This window comes from Salvelinus alpinus, chromosome 2 (assembly GCF_045679555.1).
Source record: "Salvelinus alpinus chromosome 2, SLU_Salpinus.1, whole genome shotgun sequence".
In the NCBI taxonomy this organism is placed as follows: Eukaryota; Metazoa; Chordata; class Actinopteri; order Salmoniformes; family Salmonidae; genus Salvelinus; species Salvelinus alpinus.
The window spans coordinates 82,059,826-82,080,884 of NC_092087.1; the positions used below are offsets into that span (position 1 = coordinate 82,059,826).

Here is a 21,059-nt window from a genome sequence, read left to right on the forward strand (position 1 = left end):
GTGGTTCATGTAGAGTGATTCATATAGAGTGATTCATATAGAGTGGTTCATGTAGAGTGGTTCATATATAGTGGTTCATGTAGAGTGATTCATATAGAGTGGTTCATGTAGAGTGGTTCATGTAGAGTGATTCATATAGAGTGATTCATATAGTGGTTCATGTAGAGTGGTTCATTTAGAGTGATTCATATAGTGGTTCATATAGAGTGGTTCATATAGAGTGGTTCATATAGTGGTTCATAGAGTGGTTCATGTAGAGTGGTTCATGTAGAGTGATTCATGTAGAGTGATTCATATAGAGTGATTCATATAGTGGTTCATATAGAGTGGTTCATGTAGAGTGAATCATATAGAGTGATGCATATGGAGTGATTAAAACAACAGAGATCACAACACTTCAGAGAGCACACTGTGTCCCAAATGGCACACTATTCTACAGTGTACAAAACATTAGGAACACATTCCTAATATTGAGTTGCAATCCCCTCCCCCGGTTTGGCCTCAGAACAGCCTCAATTCGTAGCGGCATGGACTCTACAAGGTGTCGAAAGCGTTCCACAGGGATTCTTGTCCATGTTGACTCCAATGCTTCCCACAGTTGTGTCAAGTTGGTTGGATGTCCTTTGGGTGGTGGACCATTCTTGATACACACAGGAAACTTCTGAGTGTGAAAAACCCAGCATTGTTGCAGTTCTTGACACACTCAAACCGGTACGCCTGGCACCTACTACCATACCCTGTCTTGCCCATTCACTCTCTGAATGGTACACAGACACAATCCACGTGTCAACGCATAAAAATCCTTCTTTAACTTGTCTCCTCCCCTTCATCTACACTGGTTGAAGTGGATTTAACAAGTGACATCAATAAGGGGTCATACTGCAGCTTTCACCTGAATTCACCTGGTCAGTCTGTCATGGAAAGAGAAGGTGTTCCTAATGTTTTGTACACTACTTCTATAGTGCACTACCCTATGGGCCCTGTCAAAAATAGTGCACTACATATGGAATAGGGTGCCATTTGGGATGTATACCAAACTAATCTAAAGGGTTTCCCGGAAGTCTTTGATCAAGTGTGATATTCAGCAGATAGTGGATGTGGGTGAGCCCCTACTGTGTGTCACAGGGATATGGAAACAACTGGCAATAAGGTTGATACATTTAGACTAGGACAACTGCAACACACACGATCATAGTTAAATATTACCCATAGGTATAGTAGCCTGTTATTGATATAGTAGCCTGTTATTGGTATAGTAGCCTGTTATTGGTATAGTAGCCTGTTATTCTTATAGTAGCCTGTTATTGGTATAGTAGCCTGTTATTGGTATAGTAGCCTGTTATTCTTATAGTAGCCTGTTATTGGTATAGTAGCCTGTTATTCTTATAGTAGCCTGTTATTCTTATAGTAGCCTGTTATTGGTATAGTAGCCAGTTATTCTTATAGTAGCCTGTTATTCTTATAGTAGCCTGTTATTCTTATAGTAGCCTGTTATTCTTATAGTAGCCTGTTATTCTTATAGTAGCCTGTTATTGGTATAGTAGCCTGTTATTCTTATAGTAGCCTGTTATTCTTATAGTAGCCTGTTATTGGTATAGTAGCCTGTTATTCTTATAATAGCCTGTTATTGGTATAGTAGCCTGTTATTCTTATAGTAGCCTGTTATTCTTATAGTAGCCTGTTATTGGTACAGTAGCCTGTTATTCTTATAGTAGCCTGTTATTCTTATAGTAGCCTGTTATTGGTATAGTAGCCTGTTATTGGTATAGTAGCCTATTATTGATATATTAGCCTGTTATTCTTATAGTAGCCTGTTATTGATATAGAAGCCTGTTATTGATATAGAAGCCTGTTATTGGTACAGTAGCCTGTTATTCTTATAGTAGCCTGTTATTGATATAGAAGCCTGTTATTGATATAGTAGCCTGTTATTGGTATAGTAGCCTGTTATTGGTATAGTAGCCTGTTATTGATATAGTAGCCTGTTATTCTTATAGTAGCCTGTTATTGGTATAGAAGCCTGTTATTGGTACAGTAGCCTGTTATTGGTACAGTAGCCTGTTATTGGTATAGAAGCCTGTTATTGATATAGAAGCCTGTTATTCTTATAGTAGCCTGTTATTGATATAGTAACCTGTTATTGATATAGTAGCCTGTTATTGATATAGTAGCCTGTTATTGGTATAGTAGCCTGTTATTGATATAGAAGCCTGTTATTGGTATAGTAGCCTGTTATTGGTATAGTAGCCTGTTATTGATATAGAAGCCTGTTATTGGTATAGTAGCCTGTTATTGATATAGTAACCTGTTATTGATATAGTAGCCTGTTATTGATATAGTAGCCTGTTATTGGTATAGTATCCTGTTATTGATATAGTAGCCTGTTATTGATATAGTAGCCTGTTATTGATATAGTAGCCTGTTTCGTATTCTCTGCATCTCTCTTTCTCTTCAGGCTTGCTATTTTTATTATTTCTCTCTCATGTCTCTCATTCCTCACACACATGCACGCACGCACTTGTATAACTAACCTTTTGGGGACACAATTCAGTCCCATTCAACATGACATTTTCCCTAACCTAAACCTAACCTTTACCCTAACCTTAACACTAACCTTAACCCAAAAAACTAACCCTAACCCTAAAAATAATTATAACACTAATTCTAACCTTAACCCTAAAAATAATTATAACACTAATTCTAACCTTAACCCTAAACCCCCTAGAAATAGCATTTGACCTTGATCTCCCCAGTTGGTCCATTTTTGTTCGTTTACTATTCCTGTGGGGTTAAACACGTCCACACACATACACACACAGTCACAATCTCCACCATCCTTCATGTGCGCTCCCCAGGCGCAATCACTGAGGTATATGAACTATGCAACCTGTTCCTTGTGTGAATGTCTCTCCTATTCGCGCGGGTACGCGCATCGAGAGGTAGCCGGAGCACGTACGTTGATTTCTCTCGAACAAGAGAGGAGGGAACGCACATCGCATTTTCCATCATACACCACACACACGCTGCAGGCTCTCTCAAGCTAACGATTCCAGCCAGAGATCGAGACGAGAGAGTGACGGAACGAACAATTGTCTGACACTGAAGCTCGGACCAGAAAGCGACTGAGAGGAGGACTATAGAGTAGAGAGAGAGAGTGGAACCGGAGATCATTTGACCAAATATGCCTTAAAAGCCATTTCGGAGGTCCGCCTGCGTGCCCATTGATTACATTCTCGTCCTTTTTTTTTTTTTACCAACATTTTGATTACAATTTCTCGGTTGTTTGCTCTTGGAGTCAGTGACTGGCACGTTACGGGATGTGTTACGGAATTTGAAGATGGAGTTTTCCTCCCCTGTAGTGGATACGGTGCTGTTCCTCGTCTCGTCCTCCGGTTCATCTCAAGGTCCTACTGTCAGTTACTACTCCACCCCGCCACCCGCGCCACGAGCCGCATTTATTATCCCACAGGTGCGCTCTTCCTGCTGTAGACCCCTCCTCCACGCGACCAGGTCGGGTCAGGACCCTTCCAAAACTCTCCGTTCTGGTTCGACGATAACCAACAACTGTCAGGTAAGAAGACATTACATTCAAATGTTCATTTCAGTAATTCTACGACACAACATTGAACCGAACCGTCCACTATTGTCAATTTGACACCATTCTATCGCCTGTCACACAGCATTTTGATCGATTCGACCACACAAGTATTCAATGTGAAAATTGTGATTTGGCTAGAAGACAGTAGCCCATGATATATCGGAACGTGTTTAAACGACGATAGCCTGGGAAAACTATTACAAGTTTCAGATGATAGGTTGGAACAAAATGCACATTTGACTGTACTTCGACATCAATAGGCAACACCAGTATCCTTCTGTTTAGGATGTTGAGGTAAAAGAAGACAAAGCTACACATCGATTCAGAACCCCTTGTGATTGGTTTTAGGGCAAGGCCACCTCGGTGTGTTGACAGTGTATAATGAACATGGCATGGAGTGTAGACTGCTAGCCTGTTCAGAGAGAGAGGTAGAGAGGTAGAGAGGGGAAGAGGGAGACGGAGAGAGAGAGAGACGGGGGAGAGAGGGGAAGAGGGAGACGGGAGAGAGAGAGACCCTCTTGAGAATGAATGCAACAGCAGTTATCTGAAACTGCATCACACACACACACACACACACACACACACACACACACACACACACACACACACACACACACACACACACACACACACACACACACACACACACACACACACTGCTTATATATATTTATATCATGTGTTCTCAACCATCAATTTAAATGATTGCAACCCTTTACAACCCACACAATAATGCTAGGATTGGTATCCTTTATGCATATGAAAAGGACATGAAGAACAATGTAGGCTAGTCTACTGCTCTTTCCCCACTAGATTTCTCTTCCACCCACTAGGGTCAAGATTGGAGAGCCACTGGGCTGTCCTCTTCCTGCGGAGGTGTGTGTGTGTGTGTGTGTGTGTGTGTGTGTGTGTGTGTGTGTGTGTGTGTGTGTGTGTGTGTGTGAGAGAGAGAGACCAGTGCTTAATTTGAACCCCATCCTGGCAGAACAGGCTCCGGCACCTCTCAGTTTTGGACTGTTTGGTTCAGGAACCCATTTTCCAGGATCCGGTACATCTCGTGACAATGTGAACATGATGATAATAAAAGCAATCAAAGTTTAATTGAAGTTGACGACTCTGTAATTAATTATCCTGGCTGCCACCTAAACAACGTCATGTGAAAACTTGCCTGATATTCTAAGAACTGATTTGTGTTTGGGTCCGTGGTTTGCGCCACATTGTAGCCTATATAGACCAACGCGTGGCCATTGCTGTGGTGAGAGGGAGAAGATCGCCTGTATCTGTGACAGAACTAGAATGACAATCACCTTCTATGACCTCTCTCTGCTCTGATGCACTCTTAGAAAAAGGGTTCCAAAAGGGTTCTTCGGCTGTCCCCACAGGAGAACCCTTTTTGGTTCCAGGTAGAACTTATTTGGGTTCCATGTAGAACCCTCTGTTGAAAGCAACCCAACATTGAAAGGGTTCTACATGGAACTCATAAGGGTTCTACCTGAAAGCAAAAATAGTATTTGAAAGGGTTCTCCTATGGGGACAGCTGAGGAACCCTTTTAGGAGCCTGCAACTCTCATCTCTCCAATTTGCACTTTTTTATCTAATTGAATCATAGGGAAGGGTTCTGGAGGTGCCGTATCTCCCCTGATGATTTGAAATGTATTTGCCAAAGTTGTAGAATGTGTTGAGAAGTAAATTAAATCATTGTGGATGGTACACCAGGAAGTAGGCTGGTCATTCAGCTGGTGGAATGGGTGTAGTCCAATCACAAGGCATGTCTACGGTCAGGAACACGCAGCAAATCTCAGGCCTTTCGCAGTATTTCTAATGAATACACAGGTTGGAAAGCAAATGGACTCTGCTGAAAAGAGAAGACTAATCTGCCTGTAGGTTATCAACTAACAAATAGACCTATTGAGCGAACACCATTCTTTTACAAAGTTAAGCAAGAGAGAGAGAAGCTTTTGGCACGAACGCATCGCACCATCGCGGGTGAGTGAACTGTGCATCATTGGGTGAAACTGGAAAGCTTTTTCAGGACTATAATTTCCTCATATTGTACAATCTGTGTCAACACACCTGGGCCTGGACTACTGATGGATTCAAGACACGGTCCTTTTTATTGATCTCAGTTTGTCAGTTTGTCAGTGTCAAAGTACCCTGTCATTTCCATCATTTGTGAGGTATTAAAAAATGACGTAGAATTGCATGAAATGTGATTTTAAAAGGCCACATTTTCCCTGACCTTTCGGCTACAAAACAGTCCCCCATGTGTGTGCATTGTGCCTCTCCTCTACTGCTCCATGTCAATATGTACAAGTGATGATAATGCTTTATTATAAAGGGGATTTCTTCTTCATACATTCCGGTACCTCAGACCCCCCCCCCAGTTCCACCCCCCTCTCAGCTCACTTTTTGTTCTGGCACCTCCCAATTTACAAATGAAGCACAGTGTGTGACACACAGCTTTCCTCTGCCACATATAATTATGATACACAGTCTAAAGCGATAGAGTGTCAATTAGCTATTGTATGACAGCTATGTAAAAACCCATGCGTCATTCTAGAAGAAGGTCTTACTTTGTCAAGACAGCAAGCTCTTGGTTGTTCCTTTGTCTATTCAACTCAGGCCCAAATGTTTGTCTCTGTGTTTGTCTGTGTGTTTGTGTGTGTGTGTGTGTGTGTTTGTCTCTGTGTTTATCTCTGTCTCTGTGTTTATCTCTGTCTCTGTTTGTCTTTGTGTCTCTGTCTCTGTTTGTCTTTGTGTCTCTGTCTCTGTTTGTCTTTGTCTCTGTCTCTGTGTTTATCTCTGTCTCTGTGTTTATCTCTGTCTCTGTGTTTATCTCTGTCTCTGTGTTTGTCTCTGTCTCTGTGTTTGTCTCTGTCTCTGTGTGTGTGTTTGTCTCTGTCTCTGTGTGTGTGTTTGTCTCTGTGTGTGTGTGTGTGTGTGTGTTTGTCTCTGTGTGTTTGTCTGTGTGTGTGTTTGTCTCTCTCTGTGTCTCTATTAGAGGTTGACCGATTATGATTGAACACTTATTTTAACTTAATATAATACATCAATAAAATCAATTTAGCCTCAAATAAATAATGAAACATGTTCAATTTGGTTTAAATAATGCAAAAACAAAGTGCTGGAGAAGAAAGTAAAAGTGCAATATGTGCCATGTAAGAAAGCTAACGTTTAAGTTCCTTGCTCAGAACATATAAAAGCTGGTGGTTACATTGCACAACCTTCAATGTTATGTCATAATTACATAAAATTCTGGCAAATTAGTTCGCAACGAGCCAGGCGGCCCAAACTGTTGCATATACCCTGACTCTGCGTGCAATGAACGCAAGAGAAGTGACACAATTTCACCTGGTTAATATTGCCTGCTAACCTGTATTTCTTTTAGCTAAATATGCAGGTTTAAAAATATATACTTCTGTGTATTGATTTTAAGAAAGGCATTGATGTTTATGGTTAGGTACAGTTGTGCAACGATTGTGCTTTTTTCGCAAATGCGCTTTTGTTAAATCATCCCCCGTTTGGCGAAGTTGGCTGTCTTTGTTAGGAAGAAATAGTCTTCACACAGTTCGCAATGAGCCAGGCGGCCCAAACAGCTGCATATACCCTGACTCTGTTGCAAGAGAAGTGACACAATTTCCCTAGTTAGAAGAAATTAATGTTAGCAGGCAATATTAACTAAATATGCAGGTTTAAAAATATATACTTCTGTGTATTGATTTTAAGAAAGGCATTGATGTTTAGGTACACATTGGTGCAACGACAGTCCTTTTTCGCGAATGCGCACTGCATCGATTATATGCAACGCAGGACACGCTAGATAAACTAGTAATATCATCAACCATGTGTAGTTAACTAGTGATTATGATTGATTGATTGTTTTTTATAAGATAAGTTTAATGCTAGCTAGCAACTTACCTTGGCTTCTTACTGCATTCGCGTAACAGGCAGGCTCCTCGTGGAGTGCAATGTAAGGCAGGTGGTTAGAGCGTTGGACTAGTTAACCGTAAGGTTGCAAGATTGAATCCCCGAGCTGACAAGGTAAAAATCTGCCGTTCTGCCCCTGAACAAGGCAGTTAACCCACTGTTCTTAGGCCGTCATTGAAAATAAGAATATGTTCTTAACTGACTTGCCTAGTTAAATAAAGGTGTACATTTTCCCCCCAAAAATGTCGATTTACGATTGTTATGAAAACTTGAAATCGGCCCTAATTAATCGGGCATTCCGATTAATCGGTCGACCTCTAGTCTCTATATCTCTGTGTGTCTCTGTATGTGTCTCTGTGTGTGTGTCTGTGTCATACTGTATGTTCAAATTGTGTGTGTACACAAGTGTGTCAATAGTACATGTTCAATTGTGTGTATACGTGTGTGTGTGTACGTCTATGTTTCTCTCTCTTGAAGGTGTGAGATTGCACTCACACACATTAAAGTGCCTTTTATATAGACTTGCCTCTGGACACCTCTTAGGGGTCATTTCTCTTGACTCCATCATCCCTCACTCCCTCCATCATCCCTCACTCCCTCCATCATCACTTCATCCAGCATTAAGGGAACTCTGTCTCAATCTAGGCTCAATCCCAGTACACTTTTAGAAAAGGAGATAGCTAGAACCTAAAAAGGTTATTTGGCTGTCCCCATAGGAGAATCCTTTGAATAATTACTACTCCACACTGAACAACAGCCAGAGGACAGGTACATTACTACTCCACACTGAACTACAGCCAGAGGACAGGTACATTACTACTCCACACTGAACAACAGCCAGAGGACAGGTACATTACTACTCCACACTGAACTACAGCCAGTAGTAATGTACCTGTCCTCTGGCTGTAGTTCAGTGTGGAGTAGTAATGTACCTGTCCTCTGGCTGTAGTTCAGTGTGGAGTAGTAATGTACCTGTCCTCTGGCTGTAGTTCAGTGTGGAGTAGTAATGTACCTGTCCTCTGGCTGTAGTTCAGTGTGGAGTAGTAATGTACCTGTCCTCTGGCTGTAGTTCAGTGTGGAGTAGTAATGTACCTGTCCTCTGGCTGTAGTTCAGTGTGGAGTAGTAATGTACCTGTCCTCTGGCTGCAGTTCAGTGTGGAGTAGTAATGTACCTGTCCCCTGGCTGTAGTTCAGTGTGGAGTAGTAATGTACCTGTCCTCTGGCTGTAGTTCAGTGTGGAGTAGTAATGTACCTGTCCTCTGGCTGTAGTTCAGTGTGGAGTAGTAATGTACCTGTCCTCTGGCTGTAGTTCAGTGTGGAGTAGTAATGTACCTGTCCTCTGGCTGTAGTTCAGTGTGGAGTAGTAATGTACCTGTCCTCTGGCTGTAGTTCAGTGTGGAGTAGTAATGTACCTGTCCTCTGGCTGTAGTTCAGTGTGGAGTAGTAATGTACCTGTCCTCTGGCTGTAGTTACCTGTCCTCTGGCTGTAGTTTATCACAGAGGTCTGTCTGTGATAAAGCACTGCTCTGATTTCTTGACATCACTATCAACCTAACAAGTCCTGCAGGTCCTAGTTTTGTCGCATATGACCACTGTCCAGTCAAATGGCCAAGTGCCACAAAAAGGGACATATGGAAATTACAATTGTCCCAGAACAGAGCAGCACGGCTGGCCATTAGATGTACACGGAGAGCCAGCGCTGGTAATGTGCATGTGAATCTCTCCTGATTCATAGTGGAGGCGAGGTAGACTTCATCACTGCTTGTCTTTGTGAGAGGTATTGACATGTTGAAATCACCAAGCTGTCTGTTTTTAAGCGACTAGCGCACAGCTAAGACACCCAGACATACCCCACAAGACATGCCACCAGAGGGCACGTCACTGTCCCCAAGTCCAGAACAGACTACGGGAAACACACTGTACTACATAGAGCCATGACTACATGAAACTGTATTCCACATCATGTGACTCAGTCAAGCAGTAAGATCAGCTCTGAAAAACAGATACAGCTACACCTTATGGAACAGTGGAGACTGTGATGAGATACACACAGCATTCACAAACACATGCTAACACACACACTTTAATATTGTTATTTTGCTGTATTGTTGATTTTGTATTGTAGATATGTTGTGGTAGAGTAGTGTGTAATAATGTAGATATGTTGTGGTAGAGTAGTGTGTAATAATGTAGATATGTTATGTAGAGTAGTGTGTAATAATGTGTTGTGGTAGAGTAGTGTGTAATAATGTGTTGTGGTAGAGTAGTGTGTAATAATGTGTTGTGGTAGAGTAGTGTGTAATAATGTGTTGTGGTAGAGTAGTGTGTAATAATGTGTTGTGGTAGAGTAGTGTGTAATAATGTGTTGTGGTAGAGTAGTGTGTAATAATGTATTGTGGTAGAGTAGTGTGTAATAATGTGTTGTGGTAGAGTAGTGTGTAATAATGTATTGTGGTAGAGTAGTGTGTAATAATGTGTTGTGGTAGAGTAGTGTGTAATAATGTGTTGTGGTAGAGTAGTGTGTTATAATGTGTTGTGGTAGAGTAGTGTGTAATAATATGTTGTGGTAGAGTAGTGTGTAATAATGTGTTGTGGTAGAGTAGTGTGTAATAATGTGTTGTGGTAGAGTAGTGTGTAATAATGTGTTGTGGTAGAGTAGTGTGTAATAATGTGTTGTGGTAGAGTAGTGTGTAATAATGTGTTGTGGTAGAGTAGTGTGTTATAATGTGTTGTGGTAGAGTAGTGTGTAATAATATGTTGTGGTAGAGTAGTGTGTAATAATGTGTTGTGGTAGAGTAGTGTGTAATAATGTATTGTGGTAGAGTAGTGTGTTATAATGTGTTGTGGTAGAGTAGTGTGTAATAATATGTTGTGGTAGAGTAGTGTGTAATAATGTGTTGTGGTAGAGTAGTGTGTAATAATGTGTTGTGGTAGAGTAGTGTGTAATAATGTGTTGTGGTAGAGTAGTGTGTAATAATGTGTTGTGGTAGAGTAGTGTGTAATAATGTGTTGTGGTAGAGTAGTGTGTTATAATGTGTTGTGGTAGAGTAGTGTGTAATAATGTGTTGTGGTAGAGTAGTGTGTAATAATGTGTTGTGGTAGAGTAGTGTGTAATAATGTATTGTGGTAGAGTAGTGTGTAATAATGTGTTGTGGTAGAGTAGTGTGTAATAATGTGTTGTGGTAGAGTAGTGTGTTATAATGTGTTGTGGTAGAGTAGTGTGTAATAATATGTTGTGGTAGAGTAGTGTGTAATAATGTGTTGTGGTAGAGTAGTGTGTAATAATGTGTTGTGGTAGAGTAGTGTGTAATAATGTGTTGTGGTAGAGTAGTGTGTAATAATGTGTTGTGGTAGAGTAGTGTGTAATAATGTGTTGTGGTAGAGTAGTGTGTAATAATGTGTTGTGGTAGAGTAGTGTGTAATAATGTGTTGTGGTAGAGTAGTGTGTAATAATGTGTTGTGGTAGAGTAGTGTGTAATAATGTGTTTTGGTAGAGTAGTGTGTAATAATGTATTGTGGTAGAGTAGTGTGTAATAATGTATTGTGGTAGAGTAGTGTGTAATAATGTGTTGTGGTAGAGTAGTGTGTAATAATGTATTGTGGTAGAGTAGTGTGTAATAATGTGTTGTGGTAGAGTAGTGTGTAATAATGTGTTGTGGTAGAGTAGTGTGTTATAATGTGTTGTGGTAGAGTAGTGTGTAATAATATGTTGTGGTAGAGTAGTGTGTAATAATGTGTTGTGGTAGAGTAGTGTGTAATAATGTGTTGTGGTAGAGTAGTGTGTAATAATGTGTTGTGGTAGAGTAGTGTGTAATAATGTGTTGTGGTAGAGTAGTGTGTAATAATGTGTTGTGGTAGAGTAGTGTGTTATAATGTGTTGTGGTAGAGTAGTGTGTAATAATATGTTGTGGTAGAGTAGTGTGTAATAATGTGTTGTGGTAGAGTAGTGTGTAATAATGTATTGTGGTAGAGTAGTGTGTTATAATGTGTTGTGGTAGAGTAGTGTGTAATAATATGTTGTGGTAGAGTAGTGTGTAATAATGTGTTGTGGTAGAGTAGTGTGTAATAATGTGTTGTGGTAGAGTAGTGTGTAATAATGTGTTGTGGTAGAGTAGTGTGTAATAATGTGTTGTGGTAGAGTAGTGTGTAATAATGTGTTGTGGTAGAGTAGTGTGTTATAATGTGTTGTGGTAGAGTAGTGTGTAATAATGTGTTGTGGTAGAGTAGTGTGTAATAATGTGTTGTGGTAGAGTAGTGTGTAATAATGTATTGTGGTAGAGTAGTGTGTAATAATGTGTTGTGGTAGAGTAGTGTGTAATAATGTGTTGTGGTAGAGTAGTGTGTTATAATGTGTTGTGGTAGAGTAGTGTGTAATAATATGTTGTGGTAGAGTAGTGTGTAATAATGTGTTGTGGTAGAGTAGTGTGTAATAATGTGTTGTGGTAGAGTAGTGTGTAATAATGTGTTGTGGTAGAGTAGTGTGTAATAATGTGTTGTGGTAGAGTAGTGTGTAATAATGTGTTGTGGTAGAGTAGTGTGTAATAATGTGTTGTGGTAGAGTAGTGTGTAATAATGTGTTGTGGTAGAGTAGTGTGTAATAATGTGTTGTGGTAGAGTAGTGTGTAATAATGTGTTTTGGTAGAGTAGTGTGTAATAATGTATTGTGGTAGAGTAGTGTGTAATAATGTATTGTGGTAGAGTAGTGTGTAATAATGTGTTGTGGTAGAGTAGTGTGTAATAATGTGTTGTGGTAGAGTAGTGTGTAATAATGTGTTGTGGTAGAGTAGTGTGTAATAATGTGTTGTGGTAGAGTAGTGTGTAATAATGTGTTGTGGTAGTGTAGTGTGTAATAATGTATTGTGGTAGAGTAGTGTGTAATAATGTGTTGTGGTAGAGTAGTGTGTAATAATGTGTTGTGATAGAGTAGTGTGTAATAATGTGTTATGGTAGAGTAGTGTGTAATAGAGTAGTGTGTAATAATGTGTTGTTGTGGTAGAGTAGTGTGTAATAATGTGTTGTGGTAGAGTAGTGTGTAATAATGTGTTGTGGTAGAGTAGTGTGTAATAATGTGTTGTGGTAGAGTAGTGTGTAATAATGTGTTGTGGTAGAGTAGTGTGTAATAATGTGTTGTGATAGAGTAGTGTGTAATAATGTGTTATGGTAGAGTAGTGTGTAATAATGTATTGTGGTAGAGTAGTGTGTAATAATGTGTTGTGGTAGAGTAGTGTGTAATAATGTAGATATGTTACGGTAGAGTAGTGTGTAATAATGCGTTGTGGTAGAGTAGTGTGTAATAATGTGTTGTGGTAGTGTAGTGTGTAATAATGTATTGTGGTAGAGTAGTGTGTAATAATGTATTGTGGTAGAGTAGTGTGTAATAGAGTAGTGTGTAATAATGTGTTGTTGTGGTAGAGTAGTGTGTAATAATGTGTTGTGGTAGAGTAGTGTGTAATAATGTGTTGTGGTAGAGTAGTGTGTAATAATGTGTTGTGGTAGAGTAGTGTGTAATAATGTGTTGTGGTAGAGTAGTGTGTAATAATGTGTTGTGAAAGAGTAGTGTGTAATAATGTGTTATGGTAGAGTAGTGTGTAATAATGTATTGTGGTAGAGTAGTGTGTAATAATGTGTTGTGGTAGAGTAGTGTGTAATAATGTAGATATGTTATGGTAGAGTAGTGTGTAATAATGCGTTGTGGTAGAGTAGTGTGTAATAATGTGTTGTGGTAGAGTAGTGTGTAATAATGTAGATATGTTATGGTAGAGTAGTGTGTAATAATGCGTTGTGGTAGAGTACTGTGTAATAATGTGTTGTGGTAGAGTAGTGTGTAATAATGTGTTGTGGTAGAGTAGTGTGTAATAATGTGTTGTGGTAGAGTAGTGTGTAATAATGTGTTGTGGTAGAGTAGTGTGTAATACTGTGTTGTGGTAGAGTAGTGTGTAATAATGTGTTGTGGTAGAGTAGTGTGTAATAATGTATTGTGGTAGAGTAGTGTGTAATAATGTATTGTGGTAGAGTAGTGTGTAATAATGTATTGTGGTAGAGTAGTGTGTAATAATGTGTTGTTGTGGTAGAGTAGTGTGTAATAATGTATTGTGGTAGAGTAGTGTGTAATAATGTATTGTGGTAGAGTAGTGTGTAATAATGTGTTGTTGTGGTAGAGTAGTGTGTAATAATGTGTTGTGGTAGAGTAGTGTGTAATAATGTGTTGTGGTAGAGTAGTGTGTAATAATGTATTGTGGTAGAGTAGTGTGTAATAATGTGTTGTTGTGGTAGAGTAGTGTGTAATAATGTGTTGTTGTGGTAGAGTAGTGTGTAATAATGTATTGTGGTAGAGTAGTGTGTAATAATGTGTTGTTGTGGTAGAGTAGTGTGTAATAATGTGTTGTGGTAGAGTAGTGTGTAATAATGTATTGTGGTAGAGTAGTGTGTAATAATGTATTGTGGTAGAGTAGTGTGTAATAATGTGTTGTTGTGGTAGAGTAGTGTGTAATAATGTATTGTGGTAGAGTAGTGTGTAATAATGTATTGTGGTAGAGTAGTGTGTAATAATGTGTTGTTGTGGTAGAGTAGTGTGTAATAATGTGTTGTGGTAGAGTAGTGTGTAATAATGTGTTGTGGTAGAGTAGTGTGTAATAATGTGTTGTGGTAGAGTAGTGTGTAATAATGTATTGTGGTAGAGTAGTGTGTAATAATGTGTTGTGGTAGAGTAGTGTGTAATAATGTGTTGTGGTAGAGTAGTGTGTAATAATGTGTTGTGGTAGAGTAGTGTGTAATAATGTATTGTGGTAGAGTAGTGTGTAATAATGTGTTGTGGTAGAGTAGTGTGTAATAATGTGTTGTGGTAGAGTAGTGTGTAATAATGTGTTGTGGTAGAGTAGTGTGTAATAATGTGTTGTGGTAGAGTAGTGTGTAATAATGTGTTGTATTGTAGATATGTTGTGGTTGAGTAGTGTGTTGTAGAGTGGTGTGATAGTGTAACGTAGACGCAGTGAGTCAGGAAGCAGGTGCAGATTGTGAGTTTAGTAATAATGAACATGGAGAGTTACAAAACAAGAGATGTGCCTGGACATGAAAACTGAATCAATACTGCCTGAAGAGTTATGCTAGGGAGTGCTATATAAATGGGGAAGTAATCAGGGTAGTGATGGAGTCCAAGTGTGCCTCATGATGGGGTGCAGGTGTGCGTAATGAGGGTCGCCAGGTGTGCGTTATGATGGGTTGCCAGGACCGATGGTTCGTAAATCGGTGCTGTCGAGCTCCGGAGTGGGAGTAGATGTGACAGTACCCCCTTCCTGACGTGCGGCTCCAGCCGCAGGACGATGCCGGCCAGGTGGACGGCCCTGAGAGCAAGGAGCGGGCCGGTCGGCGAAGGTAGAGATCTCGGATGATGTTGGGATCTAGAATGTCATCCACTGGAACCCAACACCGCTCCTCTGGACTGTACCCCTCCCAGTCCACCAGGTACTGGAGCTGACCCATAAGCTGTCGGGAATCCAGGAGGGGTCTGACGGCATAGGCAGGGCCGGCCTGAGGAGGGAAACATGAAAAGAGTGTGAGATACGGTAATTAGTGTTGAGCTGTAATCTATATGTTACCTCATTGACCCTCCGGAGGACCTTGAAGGGCCCCACAAACCGGGGGCTCAGCTTCCGGCAGGGCAGGCGGAGTGGGAGGTTCCTGGTGGAGAGCCAGACGTGATCACCAGGATGGAACACGGGAGCCTCACTGCAGTGGTGGTCCGCCTGATCCTTCTGACGGTGGACAGAGCGCTGGAGCCTCAGGTGGGCACTGTTCCACACCTCCTCTGCACGCCGGAACCACTCGTTAACTGCAGGGGCCTCGGTCTGGCTTGGAGTCCACGGAGCCAGGGCCGGCTGATATCCCAGGACGCATTGGGAGTCAGCCCAGTGTAGGAACCGGGCCCACTCCCCCTGCCTGTCCTGGCAGTGACTCCTTAGGAACCTCCCCAGTTCCTGTTTGGTCCTCTCCTCCTTCCCGTTAGACTGAGGCCGGTACCCGGATGTGAGGCTGACCGTGGCCACCAGCTTCTCCATAAAGGTTTTCCAGACCCGCAACATGAATTGGGGACCACGGTCAGAAACTATGTTCTCCGGAAGGCCATAGTGCCGGAAGACCTGCTGGAATAATGCCTCAGTGACCTGTAGAGTGGTAGGTACACCAGAGTGATGGATACAACGGCAAGATTTAGAGAATCTGTCAACAACAGCCAGAATAGTGGTAAAACCATCAGCAAGGGGGAGATCCGTTACAAAGTCTATGGACAGATATGACCAAGGCTGGTGAGGTACGGGAAGGGGAAGATTTGGATTGAGTACATACCGAACATGAGTTGACATAGTAGGCAAAGTCCTTCCAATGGTGGGCCACCACTATTTATCGGAGTGGGATTGGATGGTGCAGGTGATATCTTGGTGTCCAGCGGCGAGGGATGTGTGTGCCCAGTTAAACAGACGATCTCTCACCCCTGTGGGGATGTAGATGCGCTCTGGAGGGCAAGTGGAAGGAGCGGGTTCCCTCTCCAGAGCCTGGAGGATGCCCACATCTACGTCCCAAAACACAGGACCAACGATATGGGAGGACCGCTTGATGGGATGGAGGAGACTCACAGGACCCTCCAACGACATGGAACAACAGGGTGTGGGAAAGCAGGTCCTCAGTCATCTTGATCCCCAGGCGCTGATTCTCATCTTTGACCAGGAGATGGTGGGGTTATGGAGTTGGCGCCACAGGAGGCCTAGGATGACTTTGGACAGGTGCGGTGATGATGAAGAAGGGAAGGCTTTCCTGGTGCTTGGGTCCCATGGTGAGGGTGAGTGGTCCTGTGACGTGAGTAATTGTGCCGGATCCCAATGGTCGCATTTCCTGAACTTGGACAGGAAAAGGAGAGCGGAGCGGATATGAAGTTATGTTCAGGGAGGAAGACCTGGTCGATGAAGTTCCCAGCGGCAGATGATGGACAGCCAGCCAGTGAAATTGACACCAGAAAGGGTTTGGCGGAAAGTGATGATGGAATACTCACGCCTACCCTGGGAGACGGAAGTTCACGGGGCCACCCCTCTGCTTTAGTGGACCTTGGGTTAGAACGCACCTGGCACCGCTGAAGCTGGTGTCCCTCCTGGCCGCAATAGGGACAGAGCCCCAGCTCTCTCCAGTGATGCCGCACTGCCGCAGAGAGGTGCGTAGCCCCCACTTCCATTGGTTCAGGCTCTGCCTCAGGACAGCCAAAGGAGGGAGGCGAGTGGCGAGGTGGACTCCGGCGCTCCTAAAGAATGTTATCCAGACAGATGGTCATCAAGATGAAGTGTCCAAGGATAGGTAGTCATCTTGATATGCCAACAGTCCGAAAGGTGAGGGTGTACTCTGCAGCGGTCTGGGTACCCTGCTGGAGTTGAAAGTCGCTCACCTCCCTCTCTGCCTGCTGAACCTCTCATAGGAACCTCCTCCTCTCCTCTCTCCCAGACGGCCGTAGCCCACTCCAACGCCCGTCCGCCAGCAGTGAAATGACCGTGGCAACCTTGGACCTCTCGTGATGGGGTCTCCCATCTGATACGCAAAATAGAGGGAGCACTGGAATAGGAAGCCACGGCATTTCGATGGAGTACCGTCATACTTCTCCGAAAGGAAAGGTCGGGCATCGCGGACCTGGGCGGACGGCCGGGTAGGCTGGGAGACTGGCTCACTGTGACGACCTGTGGTAGGAGGCCCTCCGTCAGAGTTATGGAGAACCTCGCAGGTGGTGTTAAGGTGGTGGGGACCTCCTTCATGGTCTATCCAGTAGAGCCAGCTGGTCGTGGTGTTGGTGGAGTCGATAACCCTGCTCCTCGACCGTCTGGAAGATGGTGTAATCATCTGCTAGGCTTCCATCATTTCTTGAGGAAGTATTCTGTAACGTAGACGCAGGGAGTCAGGAAGCAGATGGTGAGTTCAATAATAACGAACATGGAGCGTTAGAAAACAAGAAGCATATGGACAAGAAAACTGAACCAATACTGCCTGAAGAGTGATGCTAGATAAAGGGGAAGTAATCAGGGTAGCGATGGAGTCCAGGTGTGCCTCATGATGGCGTCGTTCATCTTCTCTGGCTGCGCATGATTGGCTCAGGGTGATGTCACTCACAACACCACAGCACCTACTGGGATAGTCCTCTGAGGGCTAGGCAGCTTCTGCCCCCTTGTGTGCTGCCATGGAGTTGCAGTGGCCTTCCAAGAAGGCTCAAGGTCATTGGTCTCAGATAAGTCGACGTATTTTCTCTGGTAACTTTGAAGTGTGTCAACCTCATTGTTTACCATGTCTTAGCTAGCTGAAAAGTGTTGACTATCTCCAAATAATTTTCAAACTTAGCATTATGAAGGAAATGTAGAGTTGAAACATCTTGGCGCTCATCAACCTCTAAACATTGAATAGGGTTACATGCACACGGTAATGCGATTATTGTGGATAGTCAGATTAATATAATAGTTTGATTAAAACGTTTACATGCTTTGCAAGAAGAACGATTTCCCTAATAAACCTGTTTACATGGACGCATCTGAAATCAGGTTACCTGATGGCACTGATAAATGCAGAAAATCGCTAATCAAAATATACATTCTGCTATAGCGAACATGTTATTTTTGGGAAGCATATTTGATTCTGAGTTTGGACATATAAAGTTTGTATGTGAAAACTACTTCTAAGACGTATACATTGTTGTTCCCAACTCACTTCATTCGCTCTAATGAGGGAGGCTCTCGGCTGGTGCTGGCACATGCGCCGATCAAATGCACCGCTGGAACGCCGATTAAGCTGTTCACGTCCTAATCATTCTAAAGATTGCTCAGAAAACCAGTTGTTTTAATCAGCATATGCTTACTTCGATTATCACCTTTACGCCGATTAGGATAAACAGAGTAAGGTGTTTACATGACTAATGCCATACTCAGCCTACTGCCATAATCAGTTTAATAGGAAATGATTAGAGTGCATGTAAACGTACTCATTAAAATAAAGTACGCTGGAAAAGAAGATACTCCTCCCTGGAGAACTCTGTCTACTCCTCCCTCAATCCTGCCCTCCATCCACCCCTCCATCCATCCACCCGTCCCGCCCTTCCTCCCTCAACCCTGCCCTCCATCAACCCCTCCATCCATCCACCCTTCCCGCCCTTCCTCCCTCAATCCTGCCCTCCATCCATCCATCCACTCTTCCCTCCCTTCCTCCCTAATCTCTCCATCCCTTCCCTTCAGTCTGTCAATTCAATTTATGCTGCTTATTGCCTCTTATTGGCATGAGACAAAACAGTGGCGCCCGTCAACGTCCATACCCATCAGAGAGAAACGACAAACAGTGCGTGTGTGTCTGAGCGTGCGTGTGTGCATGTCCATACCCATCAGTAAACAGAAATAAAAAAAAATGTGCGACTGGACCGTAGAGTCCTCAATTAATACAAATAAAAACTGCAACGAGACGGAAAACACAAAAGACTGAACCCAATCACAAATTGAACAACAGACAGAAGATGTCATAGTTTTGTGTGTGTGTGTGTGTGTGTGTGTGTGTGTGTGTGTGTGTGTGTGTGTGTGTGTGTGTGTGTGTGTGTGTGTGTGTGTGTGTGTGTGTGTGTGTGTGTGTGTGTGTGTGTGTGTGTGTGTGTGTGTGTGTGTGTGTGTTATCAGGAAGCCTTAGGGGGGCATACGTTTAGAAAGATAGACATCCTATTTATGACATCATTCATGTGGAACCTCATAATGTTGGGGTTGAGGTACGGGCAGTTTACCTGAGTCAATGTCCCATAGCTGTTGGCCTGCTGCCAAGGAAGAGGGATGGAGGGGGAGGGAGGGAGATGGATGGAGGGGGGAGGGAGGGAGGGAGGGAGAGGGATGGCGGGGGGAGGGAGGAAGAGGGATGGCGGGGGGAGGGAGGAAGAGGAATAGCTTTTCTCTGTTTCCCCAAGGTGTGAAGGCCATTGCCAGTCAGAGAGCTTGGCTAAGCAGGAGTTGTATTATTCAGAGACACACACACACACACACACACTCTTACCAGACAGGTTTGTATTATTCAGGGAGTGACTCAACTCTCCTCTCCTGCCCCCCATTTTAGATGAGAATACATTTTACTGTAAGTCTGACTTAAAAAGAGAGGGATGGAGAGAGGGATGGAGAGGGGGATGGAGAGAGGGATGGAGAGAGGGATGGAGAGAGGGATGGAGAGAGGGATGGAGAGGGGGATGGAGAGAGGGATGGAGAGAGGGATGGAGAGGGGGATGGAGAGGAGGATGGAGAGAGGGATGGAGAGAGGGATGGAGAGGGGGATGGAGAGAGGGATGGAGAGAGGGATGGAGAGAGGGATGGAGAGGGGGATGGAGAGAGGGATGGAGAGGGGGATGGAGAGAGGGATGGAGAGGGGGATGGAGAGAGGGATGGAGAGAGGGATGGAGAGAGGGATGAAGAGAGGGATGAAGAGGGGGATGGAGAGAGGGATGGAGAGAGGGATGGAGAGAGGGATGGAGAGGGGGATGGAGAGGGGGATGGAGAGAGGGATGGAGAGAGGGATGGAGAGAGGGATGGAGAGGGGGATGGAGAGGGGGATGGAGAGAGGGATGGAGAGGGGGATGGAGAGGGGGATGGAGAGAGGGAAAACCTGGAGGAAGAGTTTCAGAAAAAGAAGAGAAGTGATTAAGTCAATCATCATTAGTGTGGTTGATGGACTGCAGATTTCTCTTGTCTTCCTCTTCTCAATCGTTTGTTTTTTTCTCAGCTGATAGATGGACGGGGTTGGAGACAGAGGAAGAGGGCGAGAATGGGAGAGACTGAGCGGGTTTGAGAGTGTGAGAGGAACTGTGTGTGTGTAGCAGGCAGAGTGTGTAGAGGAGAAGAGTGATGGAGAGACGGAGTGGGTTTGAGAGTGAGAGAGTATGTGTATGGAGAGGATTTAAAAGAGAGAGAGGGCAGAGATAGAATGTATTTGTAGGCATGAGAAAGAGAAATGATAGACACGTAGAGAGACAGATACAGAGAGACCGATACAGACATATAGAGAGACACAAGACACACAGACAGGTACCGAGAGACACACAGACAGAGAGACAGATACAGAGAGAGACACAGAAAGACAGATACAGATAGACACACAGATACACGCAGATAGAGACTCAGAGGGACAGATACAGAGAACGAGAGAGAGAAACAGAGAGATGCACAGACACACAGAGACATACAGATATACAGAGAGACACACACAGAGACACACAGAGACATGCAGATATACAGAGAGACAGACACAGAGACACACAGACACACAGAGAGAAAGATGCAGAGAGAGACACAGAGAACAAGAGACACACAGAGAGACAGGTATACAGAGAGACACACACAGATACAGAGCGACAGACACAGAGAGTGACACAGAGAGAGAGACAGATGCAGAGAACAAGATAGACACAGAAACACAGAGAAAGATGCAGAGAGACATACAGAGACACGAGAACGAGAGACTCAGAGAGAGACACAGAGACAAATACAGAGAAATGATAGAG

At 43.2% G+C, this 21,059-nt stretch overlaps 1 protein-coding gene across 1 annotated transcript in view; it reads left to right on the forward strand.

The window, feature by feature from the left end:
• Positions 1 to 2,995: 2,995 nt before the first annotated feature.
• cacna1ab (calcium channel, voltage-dependent, P/Q type, alpha 1A subunit, b) overlaps positions 2,996 to 21,059 on the forward strand; it is a 336,628-nt gene continuing 318,564 nt past the window's right edge. The window contains exon 1 of the mRNA XM_071389579.1: positions 2,996 to 3,571. The gene's annotated coding sequence lies outside the window, so the exon portion shown is untranslated. The remainder of the gene's footprint in view (positions 3,572 to 21,059) is intronic.